Source organism: Festucalex cinctus, chromosome 17, assembly GCF_051991245.1.
Source record: "Festucalex cinctus isolate MCC-2025b chromosome 17, RoL_Fcin_1.0, whole genome shotgun sequence".
In the NCBI taxonomy this organism is placed as follows: Eukaryota; Metazoa; Chordata; class Actinopteri; order Syngnathiformes; family Syngnathidae; genus Festucalex; species Festucalex cinctus.
Genome location: NC_135427.1, coordinates 14,365,669 through 14,386,447, shown reverse-complemented (window position 1 = coordinate 14,386,447; position 20,779 = coordinate 14,365,669).

Here is a 20,779-nt window from a genome sequence, read left to right as displayed (position 1 = left end):
TTTGTCGGAAAAAAAAGCCTTACTATACATGGTCGTTTTTTTGTCGGAAAAAAAGCCTTACTATACATGGTCATTTTTTTGTCTGAAAAAAAAAGCCTTACTATACATGGTCGTTTTTTTGTCGGAAAAACAAGCCTTACTATACATGGTCGTTTTTTTGTCAGAAAAAAAAGCCTTACTATACATGGTCGTTTTTTTGTCGGAAAAAAAAGCCTTACTATACATGGTCGTTTTTTTGTCGGAAAAAAACCCCTTACTATACATGGTCGTTTTTTTGTCGGAAAAAAAAGCCTTACTATACATGGTCGTTTTTTTGTCGGAAAAAAAGCCTTACTATACATGGTCGTTTTTTTGTCGGAAAAAAAAGCCTTACTATACATGGTCGTTTTTTTGTCGGAAAAAAAGCCTTACTATACATGGTCGTTTTTTTGTCGAAAAAAAAAGCCTTACTATACATGGTCGTTTTTTTGTCTGAAAAAAAAGCCTTACTATACATGGTCGTTTTTTTCTCGAAAAAAAAATCCTTACTATACATGGTCGTTTTTTTGTCGAAAAAAAAAAGCCTTACTATACATGGTCGTTTTTTTGTCGGAAAAAAAAGCCTTACTATACATGGTCGTTTTTTTGTCGAAAAAAAAAGCCTTACTATACATGGTCGTTTTTTTGTCGGAAAAAAAAGCCTTACTATACATGGTCGTTTTTTTGTCGGAAAAAAAGCCTTACTATACATGGTCATTTTTTTGTCGGAAAAAAAAAGCCTTACTATACATGGTCGGTTTTTTGTCGAAAAAAAAAGCCTTACTATACATGGTCGTTTTTTTGTCGAAAAAAAAAAGCCTTACTATATATACATGGTCGTTTTTTTGTCGGAAAAAAAAGCCTTACTATACATGGTCGTTTTTTTGTCGGAAAAAAAAGCCTTACTATACATGGTCGTTTTTTTGTCGGAAAAAAAGCCTTACTATACATGGTCATTTTTTTGTCTGAAAAAAAAAGCCTTACTATACATGGTCGTTTTTTTGTCGGAAAAACAAGCCTTACTATACATGGTCGTTTTTTTGTCAGAAAAAAAAGCCTTACTATACATGGTCGTTTTTTTGTCGGAAAAAAAAGCCTTACTATACATGGTCGTTTTTTTGTCGGAAAAAAACCCCTTACTATACATGGTCGTTCTTTTGTCGGAAAAAAAAAGCCTTACCATACATGGTCGTTTTTTTGTCGGAAAAAAAGCCTTACTATACATGGTCGTTTTTTTGTCGGAAAAAAAAGCCTTACTATACATGGTCGTTTTTTTGTCGGAAAAAAAGCCTTACTATACATGGTCGTTTTTTTGTCGAAAAAAAAAGCCTTACTATACATGGTCGTTTTTTTGTCGAAAAAAAAAGCCTTACTATACATGGTCGTTTTTTTGTCGAAAAAAAAAAAGCCTTACTATACATGGTCGTTTTTTTGTCGAAAAAAAAAGCCTTACTATACATGGTCGTTTTTTTGTCGGAAAAAAATGCCTTACTATACATGGTCATTTGGTTAGACTCAGCCTGGGATCGAACCCACAACCTACGTGTCTGAGGGTAGACAATCTACCACTAGACCAAAGGGCTGTTAGCCTGTTTACTGGAAAGAGGGGTAATGAGTTTAGTAAGTATGACTAGGATTTAAAAAAAAAAAAAAAAAAAAAAAGCCTTACTATACATGGTCGTTTTTGTGTCAGAAAAAAAAGCCTTACTATACATGGTCGTTTTTTTGTCGGAAAAAAAAGCCTTACTATACATGGTCATTTTTTTGTCTGAAAAAAAAAGCCTTACTATACATGGTCGTTTTTTTGTCGGAAAAACAAGCCTTACTATACATGGTCGTTTTTTTGTCAGAAAAAAAAGCCTTACTATACATGGTCGTTTTTTTGTCGGAAAAAAAAGCCTTACTATACATGGTCGTTTTTTTGTCGGAAAAAAACCCCTTACTATACATGGTCGTTTTTTTGTCGGAAAAAAAAGCCTTACTATACATGGTCGTTTTTTTGTCGGAAAAAAAGCCTTACTATACATGGTCGTTTTTTTGTCGGAAAAAAAAGCCTTACTATACATGGTCGTTTTTTTGTCGGAAAAAAAGCCTTACTATACATGGTCGTTTTTTTGTCGAAAAAAAAAGCCTTACTATACATGGTCGTTTTTTTGTCTGAAAAAAAAGCCTTACTATACATGGTCGTTTTTTTCTCGAAAAAAAAATCCTTACTATACATGGTCGTTTTTTTGTCGAAAAAAAAAAGCCTTACTATACATGGTCGTTTTTTTGTCGAAAAAAAAAGCCTTACTATACATGGTCGTTTTTTTGTCGAAAAAAAAAGCCTTACTATACATGGTCGTTTTTTTGTCGGAAAAAAAAGCCTTACTATACATGGTCGTTTTTTTGTCGGAAAAAAAGCCTTACTATACATGGTCATTTTTTTGTCGGAAAAAAAAAAGCCTTACTATACATGGTCGGTTTTTTGTCGAAAAAAAAAGCCTTACTATACATGGTCGTTTTTTTGTCAAAAAAAAAAAGCCTTACTATATATACATGGTCGTTTTTTTGTCGGAAAAAAAAGCCTTACTATACATGGTCGTTTTTTTGTCGGAAAAAAAAGCCTTACTATACATGGTCGTTTTTTTGTCGGAAAAAAAGCCTTACTATACATGGTCATTTTTTTGTCTGAAAAAAAAAGCCTTACTATACATGGTCGTTTTTTTGTCGGAAAAACAAGCCTTACTATACATGGTCGTTTTTTTGTCAGAAAAAAAAGCCTTACTATACATGGTCGTTTTTTTGTCGGAAAAAAAAGCCTTACTATACATGGTCGTTTTTTTGTCGGAAAAAAACCCCTTACTATACATGGTCGTTTTTTTGTCGGAAAAAAAAGCCTTACTATACATGGTCGTTTTTTTGTCGGAAAAAAAGCCTTACTATACATGGTCGTTTTTTTGTCGGAAAAAAAAGCCTTACTATACATGGTCGTTTTTTTGTCGGAAAAAAAGCCTTACTATACATGGTCGTTTTTTTGTCGAAAAAAAAAGCCTTACTATACATGGTCGTTTTTTTGTCGAAAAAAAAAGCCTTACTATACATGGTCGTTTTTTTGTCAAAAAAAAAAAAGCCTTACTATACATGGTCGTTTTTTTGTCGAAAAAAAAAGCCTTACTATACATGGTCGTTTTTTTGTCGGAAAAAAATGCCTTACTATACATGGTCATTTGGTTAGACTCAGCCTGGGATCGAACCCACAACCTATGTGTCTGAGGGTAGACAATCTACCACTAGACCAAAGGGCTGTTAGCCTGTTTACTGGAAAGAGGGGTAATGAGTTTAGTAAGTATGACTAGGATTTAAAAAAAAAAAAAAAAAAAAAAAGCCTTACTATACATGGTCGTTTTTGTGTCAGAAAAAAAAGCCTTACTATACATGGTCGTTTTTTTGTCGGAAAAAAAAGCCTTACTATACATGGTCGTTTTTGTGTCGGAAAAAAAAGCCTTACTATACATGGTCGCTTTTTTGTCGGAAAAAAAAGCCTTACTATACATGGTCGTTTTTTTGTCAGAAAAAAAAGCCTTACTATACATGGTCGTTTTTTTGTCGGAAAAAAAAGCCTTACTATACATGGTCGTTTTTTTGTCGGAAAAAAAAGCCTTACTATACATGGTCGTTTTTTTGTCGGAAAAAAAGCCTTACTATACATGGTCGTTTTTTTGTCGGAAAAAAAGCCTTGCTATACATGGTCGTTTTTTTGTTGGAAAAAAAAAAGCCTTACTATACATGGTCGTTTTTTTGTCGGAAAAAAAAGCCTTACTATACATGGTCGTTTTTTTGTCGGAAAAAAAAGCCTTACTATACATGGTCGTTTTTTTTTGTTGGAAAAAAAAGCCTTACTATACATGGTCGTTTTTTTTTGTTGGAAAAAAAAGCCTTACTAAACATGGTCGTTTTTTTGTCGGAAAAAAAAGCCTTACTATACATGGTCGTTTTTTTGTCGGAAAAAAAGCCTTACTATACATGGTCATTTTTTTGTCGGAAAAAAAAAGCCTTACTATACATGGTCGTCTTTTTGTCGGAAAAACAAGCCTTACTATACATGGTCATTTTTTTGTCAGAAAAAAAAGCCTTACTATACATGGTCGTTTTTTTGTCGGAAAAAAAAGCCTTACTATACATGGTCGTTTTTTTGTCGGAAAAAAAGCCTTACTATACATGGTCGTTTTTTTGTCGGAAAAAAAAAGCCTTACTATACATGGTCGTTTTTTGTCGGAAAAAAAAGCCTTACTATACATGGTCATTTTTTTGTCGGAAAAAAAAAGCCTTACTATACATGGTCGGTTTTTTGTCGAAAAAAAAAGCCTTACTATACATGGTCGTTTTTTTGTCGAAAAAAAAAAGCCTTACTATACATGGTCGTTTTTTTGTCGGAAAAAAAAGCCTTACTATACATGGTCGTTTTTTTGTCGGAAAAAAAAAGCCTTACTATACATGGTCGTTTTTTGTCGGAAAAAAAAGCCTTACTATACATGGTCATTTTTTTGTCGGAAAAAAAAAGCCTTACTATACATGGTCGGTTTTTTGTCGAAAAAAAAAGCCTTACTATACATGGTCGTTTTTTTGTCGAAAAAAAAAAGCCTTACTATACATGGTCGTTTTTTTGTCGGAAAAAAAAGCCTTACTATACATGGTCGTTTTTTTGTCGGAAAAAAAAGCCTTACTATACATGGTCGTTTTTTTGTCGGAAAAAAAGCCTTACTATACATGGTCATTTTTTTGTCTGAAAAAAAAAGCCTTACTATACATGGTCGTTTTTTTGTCAGAAAAAAAAGCCTTACTATACATGGTCGTTTTTTTTGTCGGAAAAAAAAGCCTTACTATACATGGTCGTTTTTTTGTCGAAAAAAAAAACCCTTACTATACATGGTCGTTTTTTTGTCGGAAAAAAAAGCCTTACTATACATGGTCGTTTTTTTGTCGGAAAAAAAGCCTTACTATACATGGTCGTTTTTTTGTCGGAAAAAAAAGCCTTACTATACATGGTTGTTTTTTTGTCGAAAAAAAAGCCTTACTATACATGGTCGTTTTTTTGTCGAAAAAAAAAAGCCTTACTATACATGGTCGTTTTTTTGTCGGAAAAAAAAGCCTTACTATACATGGTCGTTTTTTTGTCGAAAAAAAAAGCCTTACTATACATGGTCGTTTTTTTGTCGGAAAAAAAAGCCTTACTATACATGGTCGTTTTTTTGTCGGAAAAAAAGCCTTACTATACATGGTCATTTTTTTGTCGGAAAAAAAAAGCCTTACTATACATGGTCGTTTTTTTGTCGAAAAAAAAAAGCCTTACTATACATGGTCGTTTTTTTTGTCGAAAAAAAAAAGCCTTACTATATATACATGGTCGTTTTTTTGTCGGAAAAAAAAGCCTTACTATACATGGTCGTTTTTTTGTCGGAAAAAAAAGCCTTACTATACATGGTCGTTTTTTTGTCGGAAAAAAAGCCTTACTATACATGGTCATTTTTTTGTCTGAAAAAAAAAGCCTTACTATACATGGTCGTTTTTTTGTCGGAAAAACAAGCCTTACTATACATGGTCGTTTTTTTGTCGGAAAAAAAAGCCTTACTATACATGGTCGTTTTTTGTCGGAAAAAAAAGCCTTACTATACATGGTCATTTTTTTGTCGGAAAAAAAAAGCCTTACTATACATGGTCGTTTTTTGTCGGAAAAAAAAGCCTTACTATACATGGTCATTTTTTTGTCGGAAAAAAAAAGCCTTACTATACATGGTCGGTTTTTTGTCGAAAAAAAAAGCCTTACTATACATGGTCGTTTTTTTGTCGAAAAAAAAAAGCCTTACTATACATGGTCGTTTTTTTGTCGGAAAAAAAAGCCTTACTATACATGGTCGTTTTTTTGTCGGAAAAAAAAAGCCTTACTATACATGGTCGTTTTTTGTCGGAAAAAAAAGCCTTACTATACATGGTCATTTTTTTGTCGGAAAAAAAAAGCCTTACTATACATGGTCGGTTTTTTGTCGAAAAAAAAAGCCTTACTATACATGGTCGTTTTTTTGTCGAAAAAAAAAAGCCTTACTATACATGGTCGTTTTTTTGTCGGAAAAAAAAGCCTTACTATACATGGTCGTTTTTTTGTCGGAAAAAAAAGCCTTACTATACATGGTCGTTTTTTTGTCGGAAAAAAAGCCTTACTATACATGGTCATTTTTTTGTCTGAAAAAAAAAGCCTTACTATACATGGTCGTTTTTTTGTCAGAAAAAAAAGCCTTACTATACATGGTCGTTTTTTTTGTCGGAAAAAAAAGCCTTACTATACATGGTCGTTTTTTTGTCGAAAAAAAAACCCTTACTATACATGGTCGTTTTTTTGTCGGAAAAAAAAGCCTTACTATACATGGTCGTTTTTTTGTCGGAAAAAAAGCCTTACTATACATGGTCGTTTTTTTGTCGGAAAAAAAAGCCTTACTATACATGGTTGTTTTTTTGTCGAAAAAAAAGCCTTACTATACATGGTCGTTTTTTTGTCGAAAAAAAAAAGCCTTACTATACATGGTCGTTTTTTTGTCGGAAAAAAAAGCCTTACTATACATGGTCGTTTTTTTGTCGAAAAAAAAAGCCTTACTATACATGGTCGTTTTTTTGTCGGAAAAAAAAGCCTTACTATACATGGTCGTTTTTTTGTCGGAAAAAAAGCCTTACTATACATGGTCATTTTTTTGTCGGAAAAAAAAAGCCTTACTATACATGGTCGTTTTTTTGTCGAAAAAAAAAAGCCTTACTATACATGGTCGTTTTTTTTGTCGAAAAAAAAAAGCCTTACTATATATACATGGTCGTTTTTTTGTCGGAAAAAAAAGCCTTACTATACATGGTCGTTTTTTTGTCGGAAAAAAAAGCCTTACTATACATGGTCGTTTTTTTGTCGGAAAAAAAGCCTTACTATACATGGTCATTTTTTTGTCTGAAAAAAAAAGCCTTACTATACATGGTCGTTTTTTTGTCGGAAAAACAAGCCTTACTATACATGGTCGTTTTTTTGTCGGAAAAAAAAGCCTTACTATACATGGTCGTTTTTTGTCGGAAAAAAAAGCCTTACTATACATGGTCATTTTTTTGTCGGAAAAAAAAAGCCTTACTATACATGGTCGGTTTTTTGTCGAAAAAAAAAGCCTTACTATACATGGTCGTTTTTTTGTCGAAAAAAAAAAGCCTTACTATACATGGTCGTTTTTTTGTCGGAAAAAAAAGCCTTACTATACATGGTCGTTTTTTTGTCGGAAAAAAAAGCCTTACTATACATGGTCGTTTTTTTGTCGGAAAAAAAGCCTTACTATACATGGTCATTTTTTTGTCGGGAAAAAAAAGCCTTACTATACATGGTCGTTTTTTTTGTCGAAAAAAAAAGCCTTACTATACATGGTCGTTTTTTTGTCGGAAAAAAAAGCCTTACTATACATGGTCGTTTTTTTGTCGGAAAAAAAGCCTTACTATACATGGTCATTTTTTTGTCTGAAAAAAAAAGCCTTACTATACATGGTCGTTTTTTTGTCAGAAAAAAAAGCCTTACTATACATGGTCGTTTTTTTGTCGGAAAAAAAAGCCTTACTATACATGGTCGTTTTTTTGTCGAAAAAAAACCCCTTACTATACATGGTCGTTTTTTTGTCGGAAAAAAAAGCCTTACTATACATGGTCGTTTTTTTGTCGGAAAAAAAGCCTTACTATACATGGTCGTTTTTTTGTCGGAAAAAAAAGCCTTACTATACATGGTTGTTTTTTTGTCGAAAAAAAAGCCTTACTATACATGGTCGTTTTTTTGTCGAAAAAAAAAAGCCTTACTATACATGGTCGTTTTTTTGTCGGAAAAAAAAAGCCTTACTATACATGGTCGTTTTTTTGTCGAAAAAAAAAGCCTTACTATACATGGTCGTTTTTTTGTCGGAAAAAAAAGCCTTACTATACATGGTCGTTTTTTTGTCGGAAAAAAAGCCTTACTATACATGGTCATTTTTTTGTCGGAAAAAAAAAGCCTTACTATACATGGTCGTTTTTTTGTCGAAAAAAAAAGCCTTACTATACATGGTCGTTTTTTTGTCGAAAAAAAAAAGCCTTACTATATATACATGGTCGTTTTTTTGTCGGAAAAAAAAGCCTTACTATACATGGTCGTTTTTTTGTCGGAAAAAAAAGCCTTACTATACATGGTCGTTTTTTTGTCGGAAAAAAAGCCTTACTATACATGGTCATTTTTTTGTCTGAAAAAAAAAGCCTCACTATACATGGTCGTTTTTTTGTCGGAAAAACAAGCCTTACTATACATGGTCGTTTTTTTGTCGGAAAAAAAGCCTTACTAAACATGGTCATTTTTTTGTCTGAAAAAAAAAGCCTTACTATACATGGTCGTTTTTTTGTCGGAAAAACAAGCCTTACTATACATGGTCGTTTTTTTGTCAGAAAAAAAAGCCTTACTATACATGGTCGTTTTTTTGTCGAAAAAAAAAGCCTTACTATACATGGTCGTTTTTTTGTCGGAAAAAAACCCCTTACTATACATGGTCGTTTTTTTGTCGGAAAAAAAAGCCTTACTATACATGGTCGTTTTTTTGTCGGAAAAAAAGCCTTACTATACATGGTCGTTTTTTTGTCGGAAAAAAAAGCCTTACTATACATGGTCGTTTTTTTGTCGGAAAAAAAGCCTTACTATACTTGGTCGTTTTTTTGTCGAAAAAAAAAGCCTTACTATACATGGTCGTTTTTTTGTCGAAAAAAAAAGCCTTACTATACATGGTCGTTTTTTTGTCGAAAAAAAAAAAGCCTTACTATACATGGTCGTTTTTTTGTCAGAAAAAAAAGCCTTACTATACATGGTCGTTTTTTTGTCGGAAAAAAAGCCTTACTATACATGGTCATTTTTTTGTCTGAAAAAAAAAGCCTTACTATACATGGTCGTTTTTTTGTCGGAAAAACAAGCCTTACTATACATGGTCGTTTTTTTGTCAGAAAAAAAAGCCTTACTATACATGGTCGTTTTTTTGTCGGAAAAAAAAGCCTTACTATACATGGTCGTTTTTTTGTCGGAAAAAAACCCCTTACTATACATGGTCGTTTTTTTGTCGGAAAAAAAAGCCTTACTATACATGGTCGTTTTTTTGTCGAAAAAAAAAGCCTTACTATACATGGTCGTTTTTTGTCGGAAAAAAAAGCCTTACTATACATGGTCGTTTTTTTTGTTGGAAAAAAAAGCCTTACTATACATGGTCGTTTTTTTGTCGGAAAAAAAAAGCCTTACTATACATGGTCGTTTTTTTGTCGGAAAAAAAAGCCTTACTATACATGGTCGTTTTTTTGTCGGAAAAAAAGCCTTACTATACATGGTCGTTTTTTTGTCGGAAAAAAAAGCCTTACTATACATGGTCGTTTTTTTGTCGGAAAAAAAGCCTTGCTATACATGGTCGTTTTTTTGTCGGAAAAAAAAAGCCTTACTATACATGGTCGTTTTTTTGTCGGAAAAAAAAAGCCTTACTATATACATGGTCGTTTTTTTGTCGGAAAACAAAGCCTTACTATACATGGTCGTTTTTTTGTCGGAAAAAAAGCCTTACTATACATGGTCGTTTTTTTGTCGAAAAAAAAAGCCTTACTATACATGGTCGTTTTTTGTCGGAAAAAAAAGCCTTACTATACATGGTCGTTTTTTTTGTTGGAAAAAAAAGCCTTACTAAACATGGTCGTTTTTGTGTCGGAAAAAAAAGCCTTACTATACATGGTCGTTTTTTTGTCGGAAAAAAAAGCCTTACTATACATGGTCGTTTTTTTGTCGGAAAAAAAGCCTTACTATACATGGTCATTTTTTTGTCGGAAAAAAAAAGCCTTACTATACATGGTCGTCTTTTTGTCGGAAAAACAAGCCTTACTATACATGGTCATTTTTTTGTCAGAAAAAAAAGCCTTACTATACATGGTCGTTTTTTTGTCGGAAAAAAAGCCTTGCTATACATGGTCGTTTTTTTTCGGAAAAAAAAAGCCTTACTATACATGGTCGTTTTTTTGTCGGAAAAAAAAGCCTTACTATACATGGTCGTTTTTTTGTCGGAAAAAAAGCCTTACTATACATGGTCGTTTTTTTGTCGAAAAAAAAAAGCCTTACTATACATGGTCGTTTTTTGTCGGAAAAAAAAGTCTTACTATACATGGTCATTTTTTTGTCGGAAAAAAAAAGCCTTACTATACATGGTCGGTTTTTTGTCGAAAAAAAAAGCCTTACTATACATGGTCGTTTTTTTGTCGAAAAAAAAAGCCTTACTATACATGGTCGTTTTTTTGTCGGAAAAAAAAGCCTTACTATACATGGTCGTTTTTTTGTCGGAAAAAAAAGCCTTACTATACATGGTCGTTTTTTTGTCGAAAAAAAAAGCCTTACTATACATGGTCGTTTTTTTGTCGGAAAAAAAAGCCTTACTATACATGGTCGTTTTTTTGTCGGAAAAAAAGCCTTACTATACATGGTCATTTTTTTGTCGGAAAAAAAAAAGCCTTACTATACATGGTCGGTTTTTGTCGAAAAAAAAAGTCTTACTATACATGGTCGTTTTTTTGTCAAAAAAAAAAAAGCCTTACTATATATACATGGTTGTTTTTTTGTCGGAAAAAAAAGCCTTACTATACATGGTCGTTTTTTTGTCGGAAAAAAAAGCCTGAGTATACATGGTCGTTTTTTTGTCTGAAAAAAAAAGCCTTACTATACATGGTCGTTTTTTTGTCTGAAAAAAAAGCCTTACTATACATGGTCGTTTTTTTGTCGGAAAAAAAGCCTTACTATACATGGTCATTTTTTTGTCGGAAAAAAAAAGCCTTACTATACATGGTCGTCTTTTTGTCGGAAAAACAAGCCTTACTATACATGGTCATTTTTTTGTCAGAAAAAAAAGCCTTACTATACATGGTCGTTTTTTTGTCGGAAAAAAAGCCTTGCTATACATGGTCGTTTTTTTTCGGAAAAAAAAAGCCTTACTATACATGGTCGTTTTTTTGTCGGAAAAAAAAGCCTTACTATACATGGTCGTTTTTTTGTCGGAAAAAAAGCCTTACTATACATGGTCGTTTTTTTGTCGAAAAAAAAAAGCCTTACTATACATGGTCGTTTTTTGTCGGAAAAAAAAGTCTTACTATACATGGTCATTTTTTTGTCGGAAAAAAAAAGCCTTACTATACATGGTCGGTTTTTTGTCGAAAAAAAAGCCTTACTATACATGGTCGTTTTTTTGTCGAAAAAAAAAAGCCTTACTATACATGGTCGTTTTTTTGTCGGAAAAAAAAGCCTTACTATACATGGTCGTTTTTTTGTCGGAAAAAAAAGCCTTACTATACATGGTCGTTTTTTTGTCGAAAAAAAAAGCCTTACTATACATGGTCGTTTTTTTGTCGGAAAAAAAAGCCTTACTATACATGGTCGTTTTTTTGTCGGAAAAAAAGCCTTACTATACATGGTCATTTTTTTGTCGGAAAAAAAAAAGCCTTACTATACATGGTCGGTTTTTGTCGAAAAAAAAAGTCTTACTATACATGGTCGTTTTTTTGTCAAAAAAAAAAAAGCCTTACTATATATACATGGTTGTTTTTTTGTCGGAAAAAAAAGCCTTACTATACATGGTCGTTTTTTTGTCGGAAAAAAAAGCCTGAGTATACATGGTCGTTTTTTTGTCTGAAAAAAAAAGCCTTACTATACATGGTCGTTTTTTTGTCTGAAAAAAAAAGCCTTACTATACATGGTCGTTTTTTTGTCGGAAAAAAAGCCTTACTATACATGGTCGTTTTTTTGTCGGAAAAAAAAGCCTTACTATACATGGTCGTGTTTTTGTCGGAAAAAAAGCCTTACTATACATGGTCGTTTTTTTGTCGGAAAAAAAGCCTTGCTATACATGGTCGTTTTTTTGTCGGAAAAAAAAAAGCCTTACTATACATGGTCGTTTCTTTTGTCGGAAAAAAAAAGCCTTACTATACATGGTCGTTTTTTTGTCGGAAAAAAAAGCCTTACTATACATGGTCGTTTTTTTTGTCGGAAAAAAAGCCTTACTATACATGGTCGTTTTTTTGTCGAAAAAAAAAAGCCTTACTATACATGGTCGTTTTTTGTCGAAAAAAAAAGCCTTACTATACATGGTCGTTTTTTTTTGTTGGAAAAAAAAGCCTTACTAAACATGGTCGTTTTTGTGTCGGAAAAAAAAGCCTTACTATACATGGTCGTTTTTTTGTCGGAAAAAAAAGCCTTACTATACATGGTCGTTTTTTTGACGGAAAAAAAGCCTTACTATACATGGTCATTTTTTTGTCGGAAAAAAAAAGCCTTACTATACATGGTCGTCTTTTTGTCGGAAAAACAAGCCTTACTATACATGGTCATTTTTTTGTCAGAAAAAAAAGCCTTACTATACATGGTCGTTTTTTTGTCGGAAAAAAAGCCTTGCTATACATGGTCGTTTTTTTGTCGGAAAAAAAGCCTTGCTATACATGGTCGTTTTTTGTCGAAAAAAAAAGCCTTACTATACATGGTCGTTTTTTTTTGTTGGAAAAAAAAGCCTTACTAAACATGGTCGTTTTTGTGTCGGAAAAAAAAGCCTTACTATACATGGTCGTTTTTTTTACGGAAAAAAAGCCTTACTATACATGGTCATTTTTTTGTCGGAAAAAAAAAGCCTTACTATACATGGTCGTCTTTTTGTCGGAAAAACAAGCCTTACTATACATGGTCATTTTTTTGTCAGAAAAAAAAGCCTTACTATACATGGTCGTTTTTTTGTCGGAAAAAAAGCCTTGCTATACATGGTCGTTTTTTTGTCGGAAAAAAAAAGCCTTACTATACATGGTCGTTTTTTTGTCGGAAAAAAAAGCCTTACTATACATGGTCGTTTTTTTGTCGGAAAAAAGGCCTTACTATACATGGTCGTTTTTTTGTCGGAAAAAAAAAGCCTTACTATACATGGTCGTTTTTTGTCGGAAAAAAAAGCCTTACTATACATGGTCATTTTTTTGTCGGAAAAAAAAGCCTTACTAAACATGGTCGTTTTTGTGTCGGAAAAAAAAGCCTTACTATACATGGTCGTTTTTTTGACGGAAAAAAAGCCTTACTATACATGGTCATTTTTTTGTCGGAAAAAAAAAGCCTTACTATACATGGTCGTCTTTTTGTCGGAAAAACAAGCCTTACTATACATGGTCATTTTTTTGTCAGAAAAAAAAGCCTTACTATACATGGTCGTTTTTTTGTCGGAAAAAAAGCCTTGCTATACATGGTCGTTTTTTTGTCGGAAAAAAAGCCTTGCTATACATGGTCGTTTTTTTGTCGGAAAAAAAAAGCCTTACTATACATGGTCGTTTTTTTGTCGGAAAAAAAAGCCTTACTATACATGGTCGTTTTTTTGTCGGAAAAAAAGCCTTACTATACATGGTCGTTTTTTTGTCGGAAAAAAAAAGCCTTACTATACATGGTCGTTTTTTGTCGGAAAAAAAAGCCTTACTATACATGGTCATTTTTTTGTCGGAAAAAAAAAGCCTTACTATACATGGTCGGTTTTTTGTCGAAAAAAAAAGCCTTACTATACATGGTCGTTTTTTTGTCGAAAAAAAAAAGCCTTACTATACATGGTCGTTTTTTTGTCGGAAAAAAAAGCCTTACTATACATGGTCGGTTTTTTGTCGAAAAAAAAAGCCTTACTATACATGGTCGTTTTTTTGTCGAAAAAAAAAGCCTTACTATACATGGTCGTTTTTTTGTCGGAAAAAAAAGCCTTGCTATACATGGTCGTTTTTTTGTCGGAAAAAAAAAGCCTTACTATACATGGTCGTTTTTTTGTCGGAAAAAAAAGCCTTACTATACATGGTCGTTTTTTTGTCGGAAAAAAAGCCTTACTATACATGGTCGTTTTTTTGTCGGAAAAAAAAAGCCTTACTATACATGGTCGTTTTTTGTCGGAAAAAAAAGCCTTACTATACATGGTCATTTTTTTGTCGGAAAAAAAAAGCCTTACTATACATGGTCGGTTTTTTGTCGAAAAAAAAAGCCTTACTATACATGGTCGTTTTTTTGTCGAAAAAAAAAAGCCTTACTATACATGGTCGTTTTTTTGTCGGAAAAAAAAGCCTTACTATACATGGTCGTTTTTTTGTCGGAAAAAAAAGCCTTACTATACATGGTCGTTTTTTTGTCGGAAAAAAAGCCTTACTATACATGGTCGTTTTTTTGTCGGAAAAAAAAGCCTTACTATACATGGTCGTTTTTTTGTCGGGAAAAAAGCCTTACTATACATGGTCATTTTTTTGTCGGAAAAAAAAGCCTTACTATACATGGTCGTTTTTTGTCGGAAAAAAAAGCCTTACTATACATGGTCATTTTTTTGTCGGAAAAAAAAAGCCTTACTATACATGGTCGTTTTTTTGTCGAAAAAAAAAGCCTTACTATACATGGTCGTTTTTTTGTCGAAAAAAAAAAGCCTTACTATACATGGTCGTTTTTTTGTCGGAAAAAAAAGCCTTACTATACATGGTCGTTTTTTTGTCGGAAAAAAAAGCCTTACTATACATGGTCGTTTTTTTGTCGAAAAAAAAAGCCTTACTATACATGGTCGTTTTTTTGTCGGAAAAAAAAGCCTTACTATACATGGTCGTTTTTTTGTCGGAAAAAAAGCCTTACTATACATGGTCATTTTTTTGTCGGAAAAAAAAAAGCCTTACTATACATGGTCGGTTTTTTGTCGAAAAAAAAAGTCTTACTATACATGGTCGTTTTTTTGTCAAAAAAAAAAAAAGCCTTACTATATATACATGGTTGTTTTTTTGTCGGAAAAAAAAGCCTTACTATACATGGTCGTTTTTTTGTCGGAAAAAAAAGCCTGAGTATACATGGTCGTTTTTTTGTCTGAAAAAAAAGCCTTACTATACATGGTCGTTTTTTTGTCGGAAAAAAAGCCTTACTATACATGGTCGTTTTTTTGTCGGAAAAAAAAGCCTTACTATACATGGTCGTGTTTTTGTCGGAAAAAAAGCCTTACTATACATGGTCGTTTTTTTGTCGGAAAAAAAGCCTTGCTATACATGGTCGTTTTTTTGTCAAAAAAAAAAAAGCCTTACTATATATACATGGTTGTTTTTTTGTCGGAAAAAAAAGCCTTACTATACATGGTCGTTTTTTTGTCGGAAAAAAAAGCCTGAGTATACATGGTCGTTTTTTTGTCTGAAAAAAAAGCCTTACTATACATGGTCGTTTTTTTGTCGGAAAAAAAGCCTTACTATACATGGTCGTTTTTTTGTCGGAAAAAAAAGCCTTACTATACATGGTCGTGTTTTTGTCGGAAAAAAAGCCTTACTATACATGGTCGTTTTTTTGTCGGAAAAAAAGCCTTGCTATACATGGTCGTTTTTTTGTCGGAAAAAAAAAAGCCTTACTATACATGGTCGTTTTTTTTGTCGGAAAAAAAAAGCCTTACTATACATGGTCGTTTTTTTGTCGGAAAAAAAAAAGCCTTACTATACATGGTCGTTTTTTTTGTCGGAAAAAAAAAGCCTTACTATACATGGTCGTTTTTTTGTCGGAAAAAAAAGCCTTACTATACATGGTCGTTTTTTTTGTCGGAAAAAAAGCCTTACTATACATGGTCGTTTTTTTGTCGAAAAAAAAAGCCTTACTATACATGGTCGTTTTTTGTCGAAAAAAAAAGCCTTACTATACATGGTCGGTTTTTTTTGTTGGAAAAAAAAGCCTTACTAAACATGGTCGTTTTTGTGTCGGAAAAAAAAGCCTTACTATACATGGTCGTTTTTTTGTCGGAAAAAAAAGCCTTACTATACATGGTCGTTTTTTTGACGGAAAAAAAGCCTTACTATACATGGTCATTTTTTTGTCGGAAAAAAAAAGCCTTACTATACATGGTCGTCTTTTTGTCGGAAAAACAAGCCTTACTATACATGGTCATTTTTTTGTCAGAAAAAAAAGCCTTACTATACATGGTCGTTTTTTTGTCGGAAAAAAAGCCTTGCTATACATGGTCGTTTTTTTGTCGGAAAAAAAGCCTTGCTATACATGGTCGTTTTTTGTCGAAAAAAAAAGCCTTACTATACATGGTCGTTTTTTTTTGTTGGAAAAAAAAGCCTTACTAAACATGGTCGTTTTTGTGTCGGAAAAAAAAGCCTTACTATACATGGTCGTTTTTTTGTCGGAAAAAAAAGCCTTACTATACATGGTCGTTTTTTTGACGGAAAAAAAGCCTTACTATACATGGTCATTTTTTTGTCGGAAAAAAAAAGCCTTACTATACATGGTCGTCTTTTTGTCGGAAAAACAAGCCTTACTATACATGGTCATTTTTTTGTCAGAAAAAAAAGCCTTACTATACATGGTCGTTTTTTTGTCGGAAAAAAAGCCTTGCTATACATGGTCGTTTTTTTTGTCGGAAAAAAAGCCTTGCTATACATGGTCGTTTTTTTGTCGGAAAAAAAAAGCCTTACTATACATGGTCGTTTTTTTGTCGGAAAAAAAAGCCTTACTATACATGGTCGTTTTTTTGTCGGAAAAAAAGCCTTACTATACATGGTCGTTTTTTTGTCGGAAAAAAAAAGCCTTACTATACATGGTCGTTTTTTGTCGGAAAAAAAAGCCTTACTATACATGGTCATTTTTTTGTCGGAAAAAAAAAGCCTTACTATACATGGTCGGTTTTTTGTCGAAAAAAAAAGCCTTACTATACATGGTCGTTTTTTTGTCGAAAAAAAAAAGCCTTACTATACATGGTCGTTTTTTTGTCGGAAAAAAAAGCCTTACTATACATGGTTGGTTTTTTGTCGAAAAAAAAAGCCTTACTATACATGGTCGTTTTTTTGTCGAAAAAAAAAAGCCTTACTATACATGGTCGTTTTTTTGTCGGAAAAAAAAGCCTTGCTATACATGGTCGTTTTTTTGTCGGAAAAAAAAAGCCTTACTATACATGGTCGTTTTTTTGTCGGAAAAAAAAGCCTTACTATACATGGTCGTTTTTTTGTCGGAAAAAAAGCCTTACTATACATGGTCATTTTTTTGTCGGAAAAAAAAAGCCTTACTATACATGGTCGTTTTTTGTCGGAAAAAAAAGCCTTACTATACATGGTCATTTTTTTGTCGGAAAAAAAAAGCCTTACTATACATGGTCGGTTTTTTGTCGAAAAAAAAAGCCTTACTATACATGGTCGTTTTTTTGTCGAAAAAAAAAAGCCTTACTATACATGGTCGTTTTTTTGTCGGAAAAAAAAGCCTTACTATACATGGTCGTTTTTTTGTCGGAAAAAAAAGCCTTACTATACATGGTCGTTTTTTTGTCGGAAAAAAAGCCTTACTATACATGGTCGTTTTTTTGTCGGAAAAAAAAGCCTTACTATACATGGTCGTTTTTTTGTCGGGAAAAAAGCCTTACTATACATGGTCATTTTTTTGTCGGAAAAAAAAGCCTTACTATACATGGTCATTTTTTTGTCGGAAAAAAAAAGCCTTACTATACATGGTCGGTTTTTTGTCGAAAAAAAAAGCCTTACTATACATGGTCGTTTTTTTGTCGAAAAAAAAAAGCCTTACTATACATGGTCGTTTTTTTGTCGGAAAAAAAAGCCTTACTATACATGGTCGTTTTTTTGTCGGAAAAAAAAGCCTTACTATACATGGTCGTTTTTTTCTCGGAAAAAAAAAGCCTAACTATACATGGTCGTCTTTTTGTCGGAAAAAAAAGCCTGAGTATACATGGTCGTTTTTTTGTCTGAAAAAAAAAGCCTTACTATACATGGTCGTTTTTTTGTCTGAAAAAAAAGCCTTACTATACATGGTCGTTTTTTTGTCGGAAAAAAAGCCTTACTATACATGGTCGTTTTTTGTCGGAAAAAAAAGCCTTACTATACATGGTCATTTTTTTGTCGGAAAAAAAAAGCCTTACTATACATGGTCGGTTTTTTGTCGAAAAAAAAAGCCTTACTATACATGGTCGTTTTTTTGTCGAAAAAAAAAAGCCTTACTATACATGGTCGTTTTTTTGTCGGAAAAAAAAGCCTTGCTATACATGGTCGTTTTTTTGTCGGAAAAAAAAAGCCTTACTATACATGGTCGTTTTTTTGTCGGAAAAAAAAGCCTTACTATACATGGTCGTTTTTTTGTCGGAAAAAAAGCCTTACTATACATGGTCGTTTTTTTGTCGGAAAAAAAAAGCCTTACTATACATGGTCGTTTTTTGTCGGAAAAAAAAGCCTTACTATACATGGTCATTTTTTTGTCGGAAAAAAAAAGCCTTACTATACATGGTCGGTTTTTTGTCGAAAAAAAAAGCCTTACTATACATGGTCGTTTTTTTGTCGGAAAAAAAGCCTTACTATACATGGTCGTTTTTTTGTCGGAAAAAAAAGCCTTACTATACATGGTCGTTTTTTTGTCGGGAAAAAAGCCTTACTATACATGGTCATTTTTTTGTCGGAAAAAAAAGCCTTACTATACATGGTCATTTTTTTGTCGGAAAAAAAAAGCCTTACTATACATGGTCGTTTTTTTGTCGAAAAAAAAAGCCTTACTATACATGGTCGTTTTTTTGTCGGAAAAAAAAGCCTGAGTATACATGGTCGTTTTTTTGTCTGAAAAAAAAGCCTTACTATACATGGTCGTTTTTTTGTCGGAAAAAAAAGCCTTACTATACATGGTCGTTTTTTTGTCGGAAAAAAAAGCCTAACTATACATGGTCGTCTTTTTGTCGGAAAAAAAAGCCTGAGTATACATGGTCGTTTTTTTGTCTGAAAAAAAAAGCCTTACTATACATGGTCGTTTTTTTGTCTGAAAAAAAAGCCTTACTATACATGGTCGTTTTTTTGTCGGAAAAAAAGCCTTACTATACATGGTCGTTTTTTGTCGGAAAAAAAAGCCTTACTATACATGGTCGTTTTTTTGTCGGAAAAACAAGCCTTACTATACATGGTCGTTTTTTGTCAGAAAAAAAAAGCCTTACTATACATGGTCGTTTTTTTGTCGGAAAAAAAAGCCTGAGTATACATGGTCGTTTTTTGTCGGAAAAAAAGCCTTACTATACATGGTCGTTTTTTTGTCGGAAAAAAAAGCCTTACTATACATGGTCGTTTTTTTGTCGGAAAAAAAGCCTTACTATACATGGTCGTTTTTTTGTCGGAAAAAAAAGCCTTACTATACATGGTTGTTTTTTTGTCGGAAAAAAAGCCTTGCTATACATGGTCGTTTTTTTGTCGGAAAAAAAAAAGCCTTACTATACATGGTCGTTTTTTTGTTGGAAAAAAAAAGCCTTACTATATACATGGTCGTTTTTTTGTCGGAAAAAAAAGCCTTACTATACATGGTCGTTTTTTTGTCGGAAAAAAAGCCTTACTATACATGGTCGTTTTTTTGTCGAAAAAAAAAGCCTTACTATACATGGTCGTTTTTTGTCGGAAAAAAAAGCCTTACTATACATGGTCGTTTTTTTTTGTTGGAAAAAAAAGCCTTACTAAACATGGTCGTTTTTGTGTCGGAAAAAAAAGCCTTACTATACATGGTCGTTTTTTTGTCGGAAAAAAAAGCCTTACTATACATGGTCGTCTTTTTGTCGGAAAAACAAGCCTTACTATACATGGTCATTTTTTTGTCAGAAAAAAAAGCCTTACTATACATGGTCGTTTTTTTGTCGGAAAAAAAGCCTTGCTATACATGGTCGTTTTTTTTCGGAAAAAAAAAGCCTTACTATACATGGTCGTTTTTTTGTCGGAAAAAAAAGCCTTACTATACATGGTCGTTTTTTTGTCGGAAAAAAAGCCTTACTATACATGGTCGTTTTTTTGTCGGAAAAAAAAAGCCTTACTATATATACATGGTCGTTTTTTTGTCGGAAAAAAAAGCCTTACTATACATGGTCGTTTTTTTGTCGGAAAAAAAAGCCTTACTATACATGGTCGTCTTTTTGTCGGAAAAACAAGCCTTACTATACATGGTCATTTTTTTGTCAGAAAAAAAAGCCTTACTATACATGGTCGTTTTTTTGTCGGAAAAAAAGCCTTGCTATACATGGTCGTTTTTTTTCGGAAAAAAAAAGCCTTACTATACATGGTCGTTTTTTTGTCGGAAAAAAAAGCCTTACTATACATGGTCGTTTTTTTGTCGGAAAAAAAAGCCTTACTATACATGGTCGTTTTTTTGTCGGATAAAAAAGCCTTACTATACATGGTCATTTTTTTGTCTGAAAAGAAAAGCCTTACTATACATGGTCGTTTTTTTGTCGGAAAAAAAGCCTTACTATACATGGTCGTTTTTTGGTCGGAAAAAAAAAGCCTTACTATACATGGTCATTTTTTTGTCGGAAAAAAAAAGCCTTACTATACATGGTCGGTTTTTTGTCGAAAAAAAAAGCCTTACTATACATGGTCGTTTTTTTGTCGAAAAAAAAAGCCTTAATACATGGTCGTTTTTTTGTCGGAAAAAAAAGCCTTACTATACATGGTCGTTTTTTTGTCGGAAAAAAAGCCTTACTATACATGGTCATTTTTTTGTCTGAAAAAAAAAGCCTTACTATACATGGTCGTTTTTTTGTCGAAAAAAAAAAGCCTTACTATACATGGTCGTTTTTTTGTCGGAAAAAAAAGCCTTACTATACATGGTCGTTTTTTTGTCGAAAAAAAAAGCCTTACTATACATGGTCGTTTTTTTGTCGAAAAAAAAACCTTACTATACATGGTCGTTTTTTTGTCGAAAAAAAAAGCCTTA